We start from the raw sequence: 21,114 nt of genomic DNA on the forward strand, positions 1-21,114 counted from the left end.
GCTCAGACCTTGGAAAGGAAAGTGGTCATGCAGGCAGCCACGCCCAGACCAAGAGGGGTGGGGGATAGGAGGTGTGGTGTCCTGGAGAGCCACTGGAGGCACTGCATGGAACAGGGCACCCCTGCCCAGCCCACTGCCTCTGGAGCTCCCTGTAAGCACCTCTCTATAAGCCTTCCCCCTTAGAACCCATCTCTGGGTGTCCTGGTGTCTCGCAAGGTATCTCCTGGCCCCAGCACAACAAAGATATTAACATTACACCATGAAAGTGGTATATTCTGGGTTTGGGCATGGACCCCAGGGGACATTATTCTGCCTGTCACATATGCTAATGAAGAAAGATACACCTTGTCTTCTTATTTTTGCAGTACTGGGAACCCAGGGGTGCTTTACCACTGAACTATATTTCTGGCCCTTTTTATTCTTTATTTAGTTATGTTGCCCAGGCTGGCTGCAAACTCATGACTCTCCCTCCTCCAGCCTCCAGAGTGGCTGGGGTTACAGGTGTGTCCCTCTGTGCCCAGCTGCACCTTGTCTTATTCTAACATCACTACCTGGCTCTATTTTTTTTATTTTTACATATTCTCATTTTCATTCTTGTTATTATTTCAACAATAACAGTAATCTAAAAAACTTATACAGCCATGGTCTTAGGCTATTTCTACTACAAGAAAATATTCAACACTGGGTAATTTATGAAGAACAAACGTTTCTTTCTCAGTTCGAAGCCTGGAAGTTTGAGATCAAGGAGTTGGCAGATTGGTGTCTGGTGAGGACTACTGTTTTCAAGATGGTGCCACTTGCTGCATCCTCACATGGCAGAAGAGATGGAAGGGCTAAGGTGCATAATACACACCCTTCAACCTCTCTTACAAGGTCACTGTGCCATTCAGGAGAGTTCTGTCTTCATCTCTTAGTCACTTCCTAAAGGCCCACCTCTTAGTGCTACCATGTTGGCAATTAAGGTCAACACATGAAATTGTGGGGGACACATTCAGACCACAGCAGCCATGTGGGTGAGGCTCATGTCAATGCTTGAGATTGATCCCAACTCTGAATGAGTGAGGTCATTTACTATTGCAGTTCAAGTACAAGATGAGGGCTGACCCTGCACGAGGGTTCGTGGTGCCCATGAAGCAGCGACAGATGTGTAACTAGCATTTCAACAGCTGATGATGATTCTCCATGTCTCGGGATGCTTACTCCAGCCAGAACCTCACAGCAGGACTCCTGGAGGAGGACCCCTGGCCGAACCAGGTTATGCCCAGGGCAGGAGCATCCCAGGGGAACACATGAGGGGCACCTTGCAGTGTGGGGACAGCTGGGGGTTCTGCTTACTAAGATGCCCCCCAGTGGACACTGGGGTGTGTCTTAATAGTGTGCAGGATTGGTCCAGTTGTGTTGGACCAATACCATTATCACAGTTAAGGCTGAGTGTTTGTGTTCCCCCGAATCACGTGCTGAAACCCTGACCTGCTGTGGTGGGCAGAACTAGTTCCTTGGAGAGGGATGAGGTCACGAGGGCAGAGCTCTCATGGATGGGATCAGTGCCCTTGTCTTGCCTCTTTCCTCCATTGAGGACTCAAAGAATGTCTCAATCTGGAAGAGGGTTCCCAACAGCATTCTCCCCTGCTGACAACCCATCTCAGATTCCCAGCTGCAGAACTGTGAGAAGTCAGTTTGTTGTTTACAAGTCTCCTGGCCTGTGGTCTTCTGTTACAGCAGCCCTATGGACTGAGACTGTCCCCTGTGCTCGGCCACCCAACCCAGGTGCTGTGGGGTTCAGCAGTGAAGAAGACAGACTAAGCATCTGGGCTGATGGTACTTGCCCTGTCCGGAACAAAGGAGCAGCTCAGCGCAGGTGCATGATTGTGCAGAACAAAGGTGGCAGAGTTGGAGGGGCAGGCCGGTGGGCACCGCCTTCTGGTGGGAGAACCTCTTCTCCGGCTCCTTTTTCATCCGCAGTCTTAGGTCTCAACAAGGTCTAAACTTCAGAGGGAAAGAAAGGGCGGCTTCTTATTGAACCCCAAACCTCCAGCGTACAGACCAATCAGGAAGGCCACTCAGACCCTGCGGCAGAGGAGTAGGGTCCCTGTAGAGAAGGGATGTGGGTCCTGCCGTTGTTTGGGGCTTGAGTGGCTTTCTGTGCCCTGCTAGGGACATGGGCTCTGCCTCCCAATTACAGAGCCCTAGGCTAGTGACATGCGCATGCAGCCATGGAGATTAGCGGTGGCCAAGGAGGTGTGGGAGGTCATCTGTAGGTGGAGGGGTTTGGAAACCCCAAGTCCACCCAAGAGACAGAATGGTCTGCAGGCAGAACCAAAGCTTGACTGAGACTGGTAGGAAGGACAGGAATCGAAGGTGCCAGCCATCAGAAAGGCTCTGCTGGCACCCGTGGACCTCGCAGTGCTCCCTCCCACAAGCTTGGGAGCCGTCCTGCCTGTGCACTGCTGGGACAGGGAGGCCTTGGCAGCACTGTCCTCTTTCCCTTCTCTGCAACCCACCCAGGTGTCTGTCCTCAGCAGCCCTCCAACCTGCGTCCCGAGTCGCATTTCCTCCTGCCTAGGCTTCCGCTCAGGGTCAGCAGGATAACCATCTTACAGCAGCAGTACGCAGGCCATGCCTCTGGCTCGCATGTAGCTGTGCTCTAGGAGGAACCGTCCACCCAGGAACCAGTACACAAGATGCTCGATGCGCCAGATGTGATGATGACCTGGACTCCCCTGTGAGCGTCCTGCTTTCCAGTCCTCTGAGCTCACAACATGTGAACTGTGAGGACAAGTCACCTTCACGAACACTCAACCCTAGGACAGTACCCGCAGAGAAGACCTCAGTGTTTCTGGGATCCGTGAACGACTAGACCACCAAGTCCCTCTGCCGTTACATCATCGGCTCCAGTATGGGAGACGAAGGGCAGAGGACTTCACTGGCTTCTTATTTGCTTACAAGTCTTGTTTCCTGTTCAGAACTATAAATGGGTGCCCTCCTCTGTGCTTGAGACCTTGAACGCTCTGAGCTGGTCATGCCGGGGTCCAGGAGGGGAGTCAGGATCCTGGGCCTGAGAGCTGAGGGTCAGGCACTGCTGTGCCATGCACAGTGAGGCCGAGGGGTATCCAGCACCCTCCTTCTCAGACAGAGTGTCACCTGTCCCTTTGAGTTAGGGGTGCCAGGTATGATACTGGATGCCCAGGTGCCCAAACAAATTTGAATTTGATAAACAATAATCTATATTTTTTTATATTGGGGATTGAATCCAGGGGGATTAACCACTGAGCCACAGCTCTTTTTATTTTTCAGTTTGAAACAGGGTTTCACTAAGTTGCTTAGGACCTCACTAAGTTGCTGAGACAGCCTTTGATCTTGTGATTCTCCTGCCTCAGCCTCCTGAGCCACTCTGCCCAGCCACAACAATGACTTTAAAGGGTAGGTCTACCCATTTGATCAATATTTGAGGCCTACATTTGCTAAAAAAATGTTTACCTGAAATTGAAATTTAACTGTTCACTCTGTATCTTTATTTGCCAAATTTGATAACCTTACTTTTAAACGTAAAATGTATTAATATAATTGAAGACTCATGCATAGTTTAAATAACAAAGAACATTCTCAGCACATTTTGCCTGCTGAGCCCAGTGCTGTCATCTTGCAAATCTACCCTGGTAGTTGGACCTCAGTGCGCCCATCTTGCTCAGGTTCCCGGTCTCTATCACCCATACTGTCCGATTGTCCACTAACCACTGTCAAGACATCAGACAGAATAGGTCCGTCCAGGCCACCTGGGTGCGAGGCAGAACACGGACCCTTAGGTGCCTTCATCATTCAGTCCTGGCTTTCACGGAGGGAGATGAACTCATAGGTGCTTATTTCATTTTCACAAATAAATATTTATTAAAAGGCTCATGCAGGGGCTCACCATGATGATTTTTCATAAAGCAAGGATAGCGATTGACTTGACTTGCTGCGCAGGACTCCAATGAGGAAGACTAAGGTTAACACAATCCAGTTCTGCAGCCACGCGGAGGTGGGCTGGGAGGGGGACAGAGGTGTTGCTGCGCCCCTTTTCATGCTATTTAGGCTAGTCCTAGTGCACCCCTGCATGGCACGAGCCACCGTCTCTCCTGACGATGACTCACTCCAGAGAGCAATGCCCCCGTTTGCCCACCAAAATGCCAAAGGCTGCACATTTCCAAAATCTGCTAAACTAGCATTGTCATTTGGGGGTGGGAGTCCTTGCATCTTATATAGTCAAGAATGGCATATTTTATCCTATTTTTATTTTGCATTTCTTTAGATTTGATATTTCCCACAAGTTTGCTAGCCTTTTGAGCTTTTTCTTTGGGGAACACTGGTTCTGGTCCTTAGCCATATTTTTACTGGGACAAAGTGATGAGGTTACCTTTAACCAATTGACTTGTGAGAGCATTTTTGTGCATGAATTGTTAGGAACGTTACTAACGTAATGTTCTTCATTGTCTCTAATTATAAACTTGGTAGGAAATTGTCAACTCCTGAGCTTGGTCTTGCACATCTTTTATTTGCCATTGCTCTTGAAATTCACTAGGGAAGTGTGTGTTTCCCAGAATCCTCCTGTGCTGCAGGACAGACATGGTGCCCACGGAGCTGCAGGCAGAGGATGTGTCTCTGGACAAGAGTTTCCTTCTCATCACCACCCTGCTCCAACTCTGTCTTCCCCGTTGCACAAAGAGCATTGAGACTCTTGCAGGGATTAACAAGACGCTCCTTGTACTTGAGGAATTGTTTGACATTTCACTTGCCCTGACGTGTGAAAGGTTCTATTGTCTACAGATTCCATTTCATCGTGAACCCTCATAAGGTCCTGCTAAGAAGCCTGCTTTTCATTTTCATCTATTATTGCAAGCAATGTCCTCTTGCATTTTGAGGACAGTGTTTCAGTTATACATCCAGAAAAGAACAGTTTGTGCATGGTAATCAAATCAATGAATCATCAATCCTCCTTGCCTGGTACTTGGTGCCTCTATAAAGAAACTTCAAAGACCTCTTGCTCCCACATGATGCACCTGGCTTCTGCCTTTGTTAATGGTCAGCAGGAGGATGAATGCAGAGTGGACAGGCAGATTGAGCACAGTGTAGAAGAGGAAAGAGCGGAACGTGTCCAGCACAAGTGAGAGGCCCTGCGCTCCTTGGAGGGCTGCAGGAGGCCTCTTTTTAAAGACCGCATGAGGTTTCATATTCTCCCACATTGTCTTAACGTCCTCCAGAAAAGACACCTGTTTAAAGCGTTTGCTATTTTTTTCAAGTGAAACCCTTGTGTCTTTAGAAACAGGAGAGGCTCTAAAGAGTTCACGCCAAGAAGTGGGCCTGCTCCTGAAGGGCACCCGCATGGAGCCTGCAAATGACGCGCCTCCTGGGCTGGGTGGCACCTACACTCCCAAGTTTATTGTTTTTTTTTGTGTGTGTGGAGCTATTCACTGGGCACAAGAGTGAAGAGTGCTTGTCTCCAGTCATGCCAGTCCCGCCTTCTCTAGAGGAGACCCCAGGGGAACTGACTGGGCAACTGACAGTGCTGAGGGTGGGTGGGGGGAGTGGCGAGGGCTCACTGCTTTGGGTGCAGGACTCAGCAGGGTGCCATGTCCACACTAGGAGAGGAGGAGAGCGAGGGCAGCAGTTGCCCAGACCCAGCAGTGCCCCACTGCCGCCTTTGGCATGAAGCACAGTAGTCAGGCCCAGGCACGCTCTGGGCACATCTCTCCTGGACACAAAGCTAAAAGAACCCCGCTGGGACAACCACCCCAGACTCAAGACAGCACCATTCTCCTTTAATCAGGCTGTCACTCTGCCGGCCTTTCAGAGTTAGCAACCTCTGCCCCCCCCCCCCCCCCCCCCCCGGGAAGGTTTGGCCTCTTCAAAATTCAGATTTGCCTGGCACTCACCGACTCGGGCACCTTCCTGGCTCCCAGTGTGTTCCTCCTCTGCAGGTCCCATCACACCTTACAAGTAAGATTAACAGCGTCCAGAGGGCCGGGAATTGCCTGACCCCTGCTGTCGCTCCTGCTGCTCTGATCCACATCCCCAGGTAGGTCTGGTGCTTGTCTATTTCCTCCTTCTTTGCTAAAATTTCTGGGCATTGGAGGAAGCTGCTCTGGGATTCAGTGCAAACACCCGTTTACTTGGGTCTGCGAGTTTCTGGCGGGCTCCGCCTGCACTGTTCACACGAGTGGCATTGGGACGGTGTTGGGTCAGCAGACTCAGGGTCTGGGCTCCCACCAGAGTCCAGTCGTGGCTCTGCCATGCAGCGTCTGACTCCTTGGAGGCTGTCTCTGGACCCTGTGCCTACACACAGGCCTCTTACCAAGCTAGTGCCAAGCTTGGACTGTGTGTCCCCATGAGAGCTGAGGGTCAGCGAGTGGGAGAGAAACACCACAGTGGAGTGAGTGACATGGAACAGCAGGAGGATGAAAAGTGGGTGAGAACCACCCCCAGGTACCCTTGGTGGGTGTTCTTGGTCACCAGCAAGACGTAGACGCCCTGCCCATGGCCTCTACCTTTGCATAGTTCGTCTTCCCATAAGGATGACAAACAAATTAGGGAGCAAACACACTTTTCACTTTGCTTGGCTTTTAGGGGCATCAAAGGCAGATGACACTACACAATATGGAACAAGGTGGAGGGAAATGAAAACATGCAGCGCCAAGTCTTAACAAACACGAGGGTCCGTCTCACCTTCCTTCCTCTTAGCTAAGGCTGAGGTGTGGACCAGAGCGTGAGGGGCAGCCGCCTGCACACCTCGAGCATGAGACCCCACAGCTGTCATCCCAGTGGGAGCAGGATGTCCCTCGGCACAGCTGCCCATTCCCATTTCTGGGTGGGTCATGGCCGATAGGTATTAAGCTCTGGTCAGTGCAGGCGGGAGTGCAGGGGCTGGGGATGAGGAGTAGCAGACAGAGGCCGCTCTCGAGGAACTCAGTGCACTGGAGGGAGTGTCCAGTGTCCTCACCCCCCACACTCAGAGCTTTCCCTGTTATCCCATCCCCACAGAGTGGCCGTTCGTCACCAGCGGCCCACCCACACCGGCTGCCGCGGGTTCGCCTGCTGCCCTGTGGCCTGTGACAGGACAGATAGTAAGGAGATGTGCCTGCCAGCAGAGCGCATGCAGATCCTACCTTCCCAGAACCAGCCCACCGTGCCCGGGCCTTCTCCCCGCCACTCCCTCCATCGCTGGCAGCCACTGACCTTCCTGCTGTCTATGTAGCTTCTCCTAGGTGGACACAGCACTGGTGGGCATGCCCCTGCACCTGCACACACTTAGGTACTCAGGCACTGGTGGGCGTGCCCCTGCACCTACACACACCTAGGTAGTCACAGCACTGGTGAGTGTGCCCCCTGCACCTGCACACACCTAGGTAGTCAGGCACTGGTGAGTGTGCCCCTGCACCTGCATACACCTAGGTAGTCACAGCACTGGTGAGTGTGCCCCTGCACCTGCACAAACCTAGGTAGTCATGCTCTGGTGGGTGTGCCCCTGCACCTGCACCCACATAGGTAGTCAGGCTCTGGTGGGTGTGCCCCTGCACCTACACACACCTAGGTAGTCAGGCTCTGGTGGGCGTGCCCCTGCACCTACACACACCTAGGTAGTCAGGCTCTGGTGGGTGTGCCCCTGCACCTACACACACCTAGGTAGTCAGGCTCTGGTGGGAGTGCCACTACACCTACACACACCTAGGGAGTCAGGCACTGGTGGGTGTGCCCCTGCACCTACACACACCTAGGTAGTCACAGCACTGGTTGGTGTGCCCCTGCACCTGCACACACCTAGGTAGTCACAGCACTGGTGAGTGTGCCCCTGCACCTGCACAAACCTAGGTAGTCATGCTCTGGTGGGTGTGCCCCTGCACCTGCACCCACATAGGTAGTCAGGCTCTGGTGGGTGTGCCCCTGCACCTACACACACCTAGGTAGTCAGGCTCTGGTGGGCGTGCCCCTGCACCTACACACACCTAGGTAGTCAGGCTCTGGTGGGTGTGCCCCTGCACCTACACACACCTAGGTAGTCAGGCTCTGGTGGGAGTGCCACTACACCTACACACACCTAGGGAGTCAGGCACTGGTGGGTGTGCCCCTGCACCTACACACACCTAGGTAGTCATGCTCTGGTGGGTGTGCCCCTGCACCTGCACACACATAGGTAGTCACAGCACTGGTTGGTGTGCCCTTGTACCTGCACAAACCTAGGTAGTCATGCTCTGGTGGGCGTGCCCCTGCACCTGCACCCACATAGGTAGTCAGGCTCTGGTGGGTGTGCCCCTGCACCTACACACACCTAGGTAGTCAGGCTCTGGTGGGCGTGCCCCTGCACCTACACACACCTAGGTAGTCAGGCTCTGGTGGGTGTGCCCCTGCACCTACACACACCTAGGTAGTCAGGCTCTGGTGGGAGTGCCACTACACCTACACACACCTAGGGAGTCAGGCACTGGTGGGCGTGCTCCTGCACCTGCACACACCTAGGGAGTCAGGCACTGGTGGGTGTGCCCCTACACCTACACACACCTATGTAGTCAGGCACTGGTGGGTGTGCCCCTGCACCTGCAGACACCTAAGTAGTCACAACACTGGTGGGCGTGCCCCTACACCTACACAGACCTAGGTAGTCAGGCACTGGTGGGTGTGCCCCTGCACCTACACACACCTAGGTAGTCACAGCACTGGTGGGTGTGCCCATGCACCTACACACACCTAGGTAGTCACAACAGTGGTGGGTGTGCCCCTGCACCTGCCTGTGCCTAGGTAGTCAGACAATGGTGGGCCTGCCCAGTGTACTTGCACAACTGCACTTGAAGTGGACACTGGCTCTGGCCCTGAGGTTGGTGCCGCAGTGTTTCCAGTCTACGTGGGTGGGCTTCTCTCAAGGCTCTCCCACATCACCCCATGAGCATCCTTAGAGGTGGAACCTGCTGCTCACAGCCTCTGCTAGCTAATCTTGGGTCCCCAAAACATTTTCTTTCCTGAGTTTAAATTAGGAAAGGGAATGAAAGCATTTTCTTACCTCCGACACTGTCATTGTGTTCTCATCACCATCAACCTGAAGGGAAACACCTCATTTGCTCCAAAGAGCAGAGCTTCCCTTGGAATCTGCCCCCTGGCTTTGGCTCAGCCCCTCACACCCATTTTCATCACAGGCTCATCATGAGAGCTACAGACCAAGCCAGCACCTGAGGGTCTGTATCCTCTGTGTTGGGACACGGGACATCATCGGTCCATCTGAAGGGAAACTGCTCTGACGGTCCATGGGCAGGACCAGAGCTGGGCAGGTAGGTGGAGCTTGGCCACCATGCAGAACCAATCTGGAAACTGGACTGTGGGCCTCCTGATGGGAGTCGATCTGATTTCTGAAGGTTGTTTTGTAAATGGTAACTCATGGCCCCGCTGCAGACAATTTCCAGGCAGGTTGTCGTGTGCAAGAGTGAGCAGGGGCAGATCACTTGTGTCCAGCAAGGACTAATTCAGCCACAAGGGTCAGTCCATAGCACCCTGCATTTGTGCAGGAACCAGGCTCTGCATGAAGTTTCACATGACATCCTTTCCGAATTACAAAGATGAATATCTTTTAAAGAATTTTTAGCATTAATGCAAAAAGTACCTGCTATCTTGAAGTAAAGGAGTTCTAGTGTTTGTATTGTCCATAGCACTTTCAAATGAAGAAGCCATAGTTGTGAGGAATAGTGTGACTGGCTAATCATGTCTATTAGGGAGATAGACATGACTCCTGCATGCACCATATAGCTTGTGCCCCTTGTCGTTAAGGTCCACTCTGACTCACAGCCCTTACTAATACAGTGGGGCTTACTAATACACAGGCACCCTGTGCCATGCACTGGCATGTTGCCTGTCGCAGGGCTCTGCCACAGGTGCCCCACCTGCACCAGAACTGGAGAGTGATAAACACAAAAGACTTTTAAATTCTTACCTCTAAAATATCTATAGATTGGTAGGAGAGTGTCTTCAAAAATTTGAGTCCTGAAAGAATGGTGATAGGTGTGATTCTGAGCACGATTAACAACTAATTCTGAATCCTCCAAAGCTGGTTATGACCAATTTGAGGGTCTTTCATGAGAGGAGAAGATGACCAAGTGTCTTGTCCTATCTCACTCACTTCTGGGAATCATCTGGCGTCTGTCTCTGATGGAAGGGCAGTGGAGGCTGTTGGACAGAGGGGTGCAGAGGGCTTGGGGAACAGGAGGCAAAATCTTCTCCCTCTTCAGGCCTCAGGCTGACACCCACTGCCACCCAGGCAGGGCTTGCCTTCCCCCAGGTCCCTGGGAGCTTCACATCCAGCTCTGGAATCATATATATTCAAACGTGATTTGAGTGCTGCATCCAGCACAGCACAGTGTCTCCAACAGAATGTGAACTGGAACCTGCAGTTTCCATAGCTTGCAAAAGAGCCCATACTTTCTATTTTGAAAGTCTCTGCAATAAAGACACAAATTTGAGATGTGATCACACAAACGATACCTGCATGCACCATGTAGCTTGTGCCACTTGTCATTAAGGTCCACTGACTCACAGCTCTTACTAATACAGTGGGGCATCTGCCCCGGCACTTCCGTCCTCCTCTAGGAGGCGCCACCAATTAGCGGGGCGATATGCCGCTTCCTCTTCCTTCCAACACCGTGAAGAGCATTACCCCACTGACTTCACTTTTCATGCCTTAGCTTCCCACTCAGGCTGACCTGCAGATGCACCCCCTCCCAGGAAGGTGATGCTGTGGACACACCATCAGGGTGTGCCTGGACTTGGAGAGACGGACTGGCTGTGATCTGTCCCCACTCTCACAAGTTTCAAATGAAACACTTGGCACACCTCTTCGCTGCTGGGCACCTGCCCTTAGATAAGATGTCCAATAAAAAATGGGGACTCACAGTCTGATAAAATCTAACTGTTTATGAAAACAAAACAGCATATTTGAAATTATGACTATCCCAGGAAATATGGGACATATGGTCACAGAGCCTGTAAGAAAATTATCCCATCCTAAGCAGAAACGAAGGAGGCACTGTGCATGTCTTCCTCTGCCTGGCCACGTTCTGTGATAGCCAAGAATGGCCCAGATCTGCAAGTATTGGAGAACTAGCAGCTAGAGCAATATGAATCATAACCACTGTTGGCATTTGTTTTATGACTACTTACAAATTGTGCCAACTCTGATATTACAATCGCCAGATTGCTAATATTAAGAAAATACTGGGGTACAGAAATATAAAAGACATTGCCATTGCATTTAAGGGAAAGCAGTCTGTCACCCAAGCTGATTATTTTAAATTTCCAGAACCTAGGGACTGACCTACCACTTCAACTGAAAACGTCACAGGCTGTAAATGCCGTAAGCAGTTTGCATCCAGTGCCTTGGGGAAGGTGGCCTGCTCAGGACGATGTAAGCAGCGAGAAGGAAAGGAGGATAGCTGGTCAGTGGGGGTCAGGGGGACCCCATCCTGCTGTGCCACTCTGCCCAGCACCTCCTGGGAAGGGCCTTTGCAATCTTCTGTCCCTGAGTGACCTGAGCATGAATCACAGTGGACATGGTGCATTAAAATAGAAGGCTCTTGACCATGATGAACAAAATGTCTCTTACCTTCTCAAAGAAGTCTTAAAATGCCCAGCACAAGGGATACCTGGGTCTTGGTTGGCTCTGAGACAGCCGCAGTGCAGCGGTGCTCCACCAGGGGGCACAGCACATATAAATAGATAGATAGATAGATAGATAGATAGATAAATGAAAATAAAGGTTCATCTCAAACTAAGAAAAAATATATATATGTTTTTAAAAGCAAGTGGATTAAAGTTATATATACTAAAGAATCCATGTGGTCCTGAGCTTTACTTTGTAGCATTGATCCTGTGTATCATTTTTTATTCTACATTTCATTGGTTCTGATTTTAATTATTTCCTGTTTTCTACTGATTTTGGCATTAGTTTGTTCTTCCCTTTAGAAGGTGTTGATATGTAGATTTAGATTATTTGAGATCTCTCTATTTTTTAAATGTAGGCATTCATTGCTATAAACTTTTCTCTTAGAATCGCCTTCATGCTCTCCCAGAGATTTTGATGTATTATATCTCTGTTTTCATTTGTTTCTAATAATTTCTTTATTTCTTCATTCATTTCTCTTAGGATACATTCTTGATTTAAGAGTACTGTTCAATCTCCCTGTGTTTATGTGGTTTCTATAATTTTTCTTAATGTTCTAGTTTTATTCCATAATGATCTGATAGGATGCATGCGAGTATATCAGTTTTTTGTTTTTGTTTTTTTTGGTATTTGTTAAAATTGACATCATGACATAGAACATGGCCTTTTTGGAAAATGTTCCATGAGCTGCTGATAAGAAAGTGAATTCAGTTATTCTTGGGTGAAATATTCTGTAAATGTCTGTTAGATCCACTAGATTATAATATTATTTAGATTGGAAATATCTTTATTGATTTAATATTTTGAGCCCTGTCTATTAGTGGTAGGGGTATGTTGCAATCCCCCTGTGTTCTTGTACGGGAGTCTTTCTGAAATTTAATGTCAAGAAGTATTTCGTAATGTAATTAGATGCCCTGACATCGGGAATGTAAACATTCACTATTGTTATAACTTCTCATTGGATTGCTCTCTTTGCCAGTATGTAGTGGCCTTCTTTTGCATCTTCTCATTAATTTTTGCTTTACATTTGCTTTGTCAGATACGAACATAGCTATTCTTGCTTGTTTTTGGATTTCATTTTCATGGAATACTTTTTCCAAGTTTTTACTTTTTAAAAAAAATATTTATTTTTTAGTTGTAGTTAGACACATATGTTTATTTTTTATTTATATGTGGGGCTGAGGATCGGACCTAGGGCCTCACACGTGCTAGGTGAGCTCTCTACCGCTGAGCCACAACCCCAGCCCCAAGTTTTACTTTTAGTCTATGAGTCTATGAGTGTCTTTGCCTATGAGATGAGTCTCTTGCAAACAGCATATAATTGACTCTTTAAAAAAAAAATTCACCTGCCAATCTGTCTTTTAATTGCAAAATTGCAACCATTTGCACCATTATTACGATCAGATATTTGTTATTTTCTGCCATTTTGGTTTGTTTGCTATATTGAATTCTATCTTGATTTTCATTTGCTTGGTTGTTCCAGTGACCTTCATCTATTTGGGAACTTTGTTGTTTGTTTTTGGCTTCTCCTGGGTACATTATATCTTTAAATATTCTCTGTAGTGCTGGCTTACTGTAGTCATGAATTTTTTAAATTTATCCTTATCATGGAAAGTTTTTAATTCTCTATCAATTCTGAATGATAGCTTTGCTGGATAGATACAGTAATCTTGGTTGTAAATTGTTTTCTTTTAGAGCTTGGAAGGATATCTCAATCAAGGCCCTTCTTGATTTTAGGGTCTGAGTTTAGAAGTCCGAAGTGAGCCCATTGCTTTGTCTCTGAAATGTGACCTACCATTTTTCTCTTGAAGCTGTTAATATTCTTTCCTTAATTTCCATGTTAGGCATTGATTATTGTGTGTCTTGGAGAGGTTCTGTTTTGACCTTGTCTATTTGTGGCCCTATGTGCTTTCTGTATGTGAATGTCCGTCCCATTTCTAACGTGAGAAATGCTGCATCCCAGCTCTCTGGCCAGCGCTTCCTTCCTGCCTCTCCCAGACCTCAGGCCTGGGTTTCATTTTGTCCTTGCCCCTCATGGCCTGAGTGTCATGGGTGAGTGGCACTGTAGTCCACCACTTCATTGTTCAGAGCCTTGGGTTTTTTTTATTTTTCTTGTCTTCGTAAATGCTAAATTTTTGTTTGTTTATAACAACCTGTTATCACAGTGAATCAGTCGTGAACTCAGCCCAGCCCTTTAGAGGCCTCCTCTCTCTGGCACACAGAGGACAGAGAAACCTGCTGTCCAGACCCTCTTGAGTGGTGCACATGAAGGCGGCTGGACTCTTTTACCCTAAACCAGGCTTCAGGACCTGCTTACCTGGCTTCTGAATCTAGCCCAGCAACACTGGGCCTTTCCATCTCTTGCTCTCCCAGACAACAGGACAGAATCTTAACAAAAGCAGTCCTCAAGGTGTAGATTTCAGGCCAGTGATATCCTGAGCATGGGCACCACCTGGGGCTTGTTAAATATGCAAACTCCCTGTCCTTTCCACCTGCTCAGAGTCTCAGGTGGTCCAGGGTCTGCGTAAGGGTCCACCTGGTGACTAGGTGTTTGCCTGGGCTTCAGGACACCACCTGGTTGGAGGGTCAGGCTCAGCAGCCTGGTTCTGCCACTCTGTGATCTTGGGCAAGTAATAGAACTACTCTGTGTTTTAGTTTCTCCATCTACAAAATGGGGATGATAATATCTCCTCTAGTTCATGAGGCAATGAGTTTCAGTGTGAGAGTCGTGTAAAGGCCTAGAACATTTAGGATACAAGTACCCAGTATCATTTTTACTATTAATCTACTATTTTACAATTAATGTACAGATAAAAGTAAAGTTACAAATTTTATTAATTTGGGAAAACTAAAGGGTATTGAATTAAAGAGAAGAAATTCCAAAATATGTCTTTTCACAATCTCAGAGGAAATTACCTAGGAATACCCGTGCACAAATGTGCGTGTGAGTCTCTCAGTCATTTTCCATGTTTCAGGAGCTTGTTGAACTGTCTTCCATGAGGACTGCACCACTTTCACCAATGGTATCGAGGGTTCCACATCTCTACATTCTCACCAACACTTGGTATCTTTCATTTAAAAAATTCAAACCCCTCCTAGGGGAACTCACTGTGCTTCTGATTTCCAGGTCCCTAATGACGAGTGCTGCGGGCATCTTTGCATGTTTGTTGGCATCTGTACATGTTCTCTGGAGGAGTGTTTGTCCCTGTCCTTTGTCCACTTTGAAGCCAGGTCGTTGGTTTTTCTCTTGTTGGTTCTGAGGGCTTTTTACATGTCTGCATATCAATCCCTTGCTTGGGCTTTCAGTGTTTGTTGGCCAGGGTCTATTATCGGACATTTTGTCCAGATCCAAGTCACAGAGATCTATCCCATGTTTTCTTCCCAGCTCTTTGCTTTGACTCTGGTGTTCAGGTCATTGCTTCACGCTGAGTTGATTTTGGCGTGGTGTAAGGGTTCAGATTCTTGCCTTACGTGTGGATAGCCACCATCTATTGAAGAAACGATCTTTTCTTGTTCATAGGTGTCAACCTCAATCATCATCAGAGGGATGGTAAACACCGAATAATGATATTCATTTGGGAATAGCAGAGCATTGCAATGTGGTACGCGTACCATGGTGACTGATGAATGTAGTCAAAGAGGTTGAGGCCAGAGGGGAGTTTCTTTCTTTTAAAAAAAATTAAAAATATTTTTGTGGTATTGAGGATTGAACCCAGAGGTTGCTCTACCACTGAGTTACATCCCCAGGTTTTTTCCCCACGCCTTTTATTGGTGCATTATAGTCGTAGGAGATGATGGAATTTGTTGTACATATTAATACATGCACACAAAGTGACGATGTACTGAGCCAATATCTGCCCCCAGCTCTTCCCTCCTCCCTCCTCCTCACCCCTACCTCTTCCCTCTACTGATCTCCTTGGATTCTCATGAGTCCCCCACCTTTCTCTGCCATTCCCTCTCTAACTTTTCCATATCAGAGAAAGCATGACCCTTGGCCTTCTGAGTTCCACTTATTTTGCTTAACATATGGTCTCTAGTTCCATCCACTTTCCTGCAAAAGACATAATTTCATTCTTCTTTATGGGTGAGTAAAACCCCATTGGGTATAGACACATTTTTTTCATCCATTCATCCATGGATGGACGCCAGGCTGGTTCCATAGTTTGGCTGTTGGCAATCGTGCCTCAGCCCTTTTTATTTTTATATTTTTGAGATAGGTCATTACTAAGTTCCTAAGCCCAGCCTCCCCAGCCGCTGGGGTCACAGGTGTGTGCACTTGTGCTTGGCCAGGAAAAGTTTTTAAAAACCCAGAAAGATTTCTGCCAACCTCTTGGAGACAGAGCTCACTGGTGGTGGAGGCCAGAGCAGGACGTGGCTTCAGCTCAGGGTGGAGGTGCCCCCATGAGACCTTCTGCGAGAGCATCCCGTCTGAACTGCCGCAGCCCTGGAGAAGTTGCTCTTGTAGGAATCTGTGCACAGGGCAGCTGTGGTGCATGTGGAGCGAGAAGGCTGCTCTGTGGGACTCAGGAAGTCCCTGAAACAGCGCTGACCCCGCAGGCCGACCCGAGCCCTCCCCTTGCTAACTCCTGGCCCTGGGCGCGTCTGGTCTGACGAGAACCTTTCTGTCTGGTGCCAGCAACTCCCATTTCATCGTTCTCGATGCAGTGACGTCTGCGCTGAGTTCTGCGGCTTGGTGAATAGTCAGATTGAGAGCCAGCGGCCTCCGACCTCCCACCCCTTCTCCTTCAGACTGTCTGGGCCTCGGTGTCCTTTGGTTTTGTTTTTGTTTTCAATACTGTTTTTCGAGACAGAGTCTCACTATGTCGCCTGGGCTGGTCTTGAGCTCCAGGTCCTCCTACCCCAGCCTCCAGGGAGCTGGAACTACAGGTGCGCGGTCATGTCCGGCTTTGTTTGGGCCACTTGAATTTGGAGATCACTTTGTCATCCTAACAACTCAGTCTTTCAATCCACACATATGGGATGACTTTCCATTTTCCCGGGTCTTTATTTCTTTCAGTAATGTTTTGTTGTTGTTGTTTTTACTGAAGATTAAACCTCGAGGCTCTCAACCACTGAGCTGCATCCCCAGCACTTTGATTTTGAGACAGGGTCTCACTGAGTTGCTCAGAGCCTGGCTAAGTTGCTGAGGCTGGCTTTGAACTCGCAATCCTCCTGCCTCAGCTTCCTGAGTCACTGGGATTACAGGCATGTGCCACCATACCCAGATTTGTCATTTCTAGGGTACAAATCTGTCATCATCTTACTAAAATTATTCCTTGGTATTTTGCTGGTTTGGTTACTCCTACGAATGGAATCATCATGATTGCCTTTCTGAATTTTTCATGGGTAGTGTATGGAAGCATGAATGTTTTTTGTGTGTTGATCTTGTGCCCTAAAACTTGGCTGCGTTTGTTTAGTAGCACTGGAGGACTTTGTGTATGAATTTTAAGAAGATTTTAGAGGACCATGTAATCTTCAATAGAGATAGATTCGCTGCTTCCTTTCCAGTTTGGGCGCTTCTAGTTCCTCCTTCCTGCCTGAGTGTTCTGGCGGGAGCCCCCATGCAGTGTTAGGCAGTGGGGGGGGGGGAGAGCGGGCACCCTCCTGGTATTCCCTGTCTTAGGGGCCAAGTTTTCCATCTTTTAGTTATTTCTTAAAAACCTGATGCTTTTCTAACTGGGCACCCTTCACAAGGTGTTTGAAACTTGCTCCACCCAGGTTTCTTCATCTTTGAAACAACTTTTTAATTTAGCAATGAAAAAAGACTGGATTTAACAATAGTCTTTTCTCTCACCCTGACTTTCGGTACTCACAGTGCTGGGGTCAGTCCGGCCTCCATCTCCGAGTGGGCTGCGCCAGAGGCCGGCCCGCAGAGCTGCTCGCCAGACCTTGTGCATGAGCCCCAACAGAGGCCCAGGAGCAGCTTCAGCTGGGTCAGACTCTAAACACCCCAGAACCAACAAGTGCCACGATAGGAGAGCCACACCCCGAGGAGACATGGTGTTTCCCCTCTACATTCCTGTTTCTCTGATCTTTCAAACATGTCTGTTTTAGTGAACGTTTAGACAGTTGTGCTTTAGTGATCCATGCCTTCCGGATTTCTTTGGCGCAAAGCTGCAGTGTTAGAACATGCTGGATCTTTCATTGCCTGGCTCTTATCACATAGTCTGCCTGGAACTGGGCCCATGAGGGGCATTCCTGAGGACAGGTCATTGCTCCAGCTGCCCTGGACTTGGCACATCTGTTTAGGATTCCTCTGTTACTATCCTTCTAGGGCAGGCAATGCTGAGGGGCAGCGGGACTTTCAGGGGACTCTACAGTCCTGAAACTGCCTGGAAGGGTCCCCCTAGAATACGCTAGAGAGAAAGACTTCATTCACTCTGAGCCAGGCCCAACCAAGGAGGCCAAAGATGGTCACGACCCTCCAGAGACAAGCAAGCCTCAGGCTGCCTGCAGCCCTTCGCCCCCCGTGCTGTGGGCACCCGTGGGAAGCCCAGAGACACTGCACCGGGACAGGAGCTTGCCCACCCCACAACTCACAGAGGCAGATGCTGGTAACCCTCTTTACTCACGAAGAAATAGGCTCAGAGAGGTGAATGATTTTCCTGAGGTCACAGATCCTTACAAGGCAGAACAGCATTCAGTTCTGGGGTCTCGGGGCAAGATCCACACCAATTCCCAGCACCAGGGACCAGCAACCGAGGTCTGAGGGCCCAACGCAGCCCACCCCGTCTCTCTGTGAAGTTTCACTGGATCACAGCCATGCCCACTCTGTTCTGCACGGTGTGTCCACTCTGTATATGTGCAGATGAAACAGACCGCGGGGTCCAAAAGCCCAGGACTCACAACCTGCCCTTACACAGAGCCCGGCCGACACCTGCCCTGGACAGGAGGCCTTCCCTCCCTCCTGAGCGTTTCCCTCACCTGCCTTGTCTCCAGGGAAATCCTCTCCTGCATGATCCCAGGGCCGACAGGTTTCGGCTCACGTGGTCACCATCACCAACATGCAAGATGCCTCTGTGGCCTTGCTCCTCTGCCCGGGGCCCTTGTTGCCTGCCTGTCAACACTGGCCCTTGACTTGAGTGCAGCCCGGCTGGCCCTGGCCTGCACCCACACCTGGCCAGCACACCCATCCTGGCGCCTCCGAACCAGCTTTCTGCAAGTCCTCAACAGCCGCTGAGCAGCGTCAGCCTGGAGCTCCTCGGCTGCGCCCCTGCTGGGTGGGCATGATGGATGCTCAGACCCAGAGGGGAGAGGGGCCTCCTGCACCTCAGACAGAGCATTGATCCCCAGGATACATAAAGAACTCAAAAACTGAACTCCAAAACCCAGATAACCCAATCAACAGATGGGCCAAGGAACTGAACAGACACTTCACAGAAGAAATATGATCATCAACAGATACATGGGAAAATGTTCCACCTCACTAGCAGTTAGAGAAATGCAAATTAAGACCACACTCAGAATTCGTCCCATTCCAGTCAGAATGGCAATTATCAAGAACACAAATAACAATAAGTGTTGGAGAGGATGTGGGGAAAAAAGTTTCACTCATACATGGCTGGTGGGACTGCAAATGGGTGCAACCACTCTGGAGAGCAGTAGGACATGCCTCAGAAAACGTGGAATGGAACCACCATTTGACCCAGCTACCCCATTCCTCAGTATATACCCAAAGGACTTAAAATCAGCCTACTACCGTGATCCAGCCACACCAAGGTTTATAGCAACTTCAGTCACAATAGCCAAGCTGTGGAACAAACCTAGGTGCCTTCAACAGATGAATGATAAAGAAAATGTGGTACATATGCACATGGAACATTACTCAGCCACAAAGAAGAATAAAATGTTGGCATTTGCTGGTAAATGGATGGAACTGGAGGCTATCATGCTAAGTGAAATAAGCCAGTCCCCCAAAAAACAAAGGCCGAATGTTCTCTCTGACATGTGGATGCTGACTCACAATAGGTGGGGTGGGGAGCCGGGGGAGAGTGGAGGTTCACTGGATTGGGAGGGGAGGAATAGGGGGAGAAGGGAGGGAGGTTGGAATGGGAAATACATAACTTTCCTGTGTTCATATATGAAAACAGAATGGGAAGTTATACTGCATTTATGTATGATATGTCAAAATCCACTCTACTGTCATGTATAACCGAAAAGAACAAATAAAGACACTTTTTTTTTTAAAAAAAAAAAAAGCATGTACTGAAGAAGCGAAGATGGCGGAGTGAGGGGCGCTCTGGGCCAGGGGCGGGCAGGCCCCCCGGGAAGCCTTCTGCATCTGATGCACCATGCGAGAATCCTTGTCACACAGGATGAACACTTCAGGTGCTTTTATATCCATCTCAAAACAAATTCTGACCTCAGGATGTGGCAGGTATTTCTGGTTGTCTTCTGAGCGGGTAGTCCTCTTCTTTGATCCAGCCACTTTCCATACTGAAATATGGATGCCTTTACACACATCACCTCCATGGCTGGGACTGGACAAGACTGCTTTTCTTTGGTTCCACCTTTCAGATTTAACACAGAAAGAAGCCCTTCGGGTGCAGTTATCCCGCTGACTTCCCCAGGGAGAAAAAAAGCAACTGATGGGTCTTCTGCAATTTGCTTAATCATCAAAAAATTATTTTGCAAACTGAAGGCTGATGTTTAATTTGAAACAGGTGCTTAGGTTGTGGTATTTGTGCATTCTTAGCCTTTTGCTCCAAACAAGAAGGCTAATAAATGGCAAGTATGGATGACTTCAGGATTTCTTAAAAATGTCTCCAGTTTCGGCCATTATTATGATAAGCACATTTGTGACTGCAGCAGTAAATTCCAAATATTTGTTGTAATTTGAAAAGCAAGAGATGTTAAAAAGTTACATTTATCTCTAAATCCTGGTTCATCTTGGGACATAGATTTACTGGACAGAAATGAAGGTCCAGTTTTGCAGTTAACCCTTTGATGTGATAAAGAAGCATAAAGACAAGACATCAAGATGGATTTCATATCTGATATACCTAAAGAGATTCTGTACAAATACGTACTTTTAATGTGTAAATCCACATTTTTGGATGAAAGGAGTGATTTTTCTCCTGGAAACAGAACCCTTTGTTGACTTTTTCAAGTCTCAGAACATTTGCTTTTTTAAAATTTTTTCATTCTTCTCCAGAAGGACCAGAATGTGTTGCAGCTAACCCTGTGAGTGCACGCTCACATTTAGTTAAAAGAACGGTAAAAGCCAACAACCAGTTTGAGTCCGTGCTGGAACCCGTTCCCGTCCTGAGATGAGAGGCTGCTGTATTACAGTCTCATTCATCCTGCTCTGTGGAGTCTGACAGCACAGTAGAGTTAGTGTTCTGTGTGGCCAAAACTGGAAGAAGAGTAGTGCGAGCAGTTTTTTAGTTAAGAAGGTGCGATGGACCCTATGGTATGACCTGCCTCCAACTTTGGACATAGAGGAG

This window comes from Marmota flaviventris, chromosome 16, assembly GCF_047511675.1.
Source record: "Marmota flaviventris isolate mMarFla1 chromosome 16, mMarFla1.hap1, whole genome shotgun sequence".
Classification (NCBI taxonomy): Eukaryota; Metazoa; Chordata; class Mammalia; order Rodentia; family Sciuridae; genus Marmota; species Marmota flaviventris.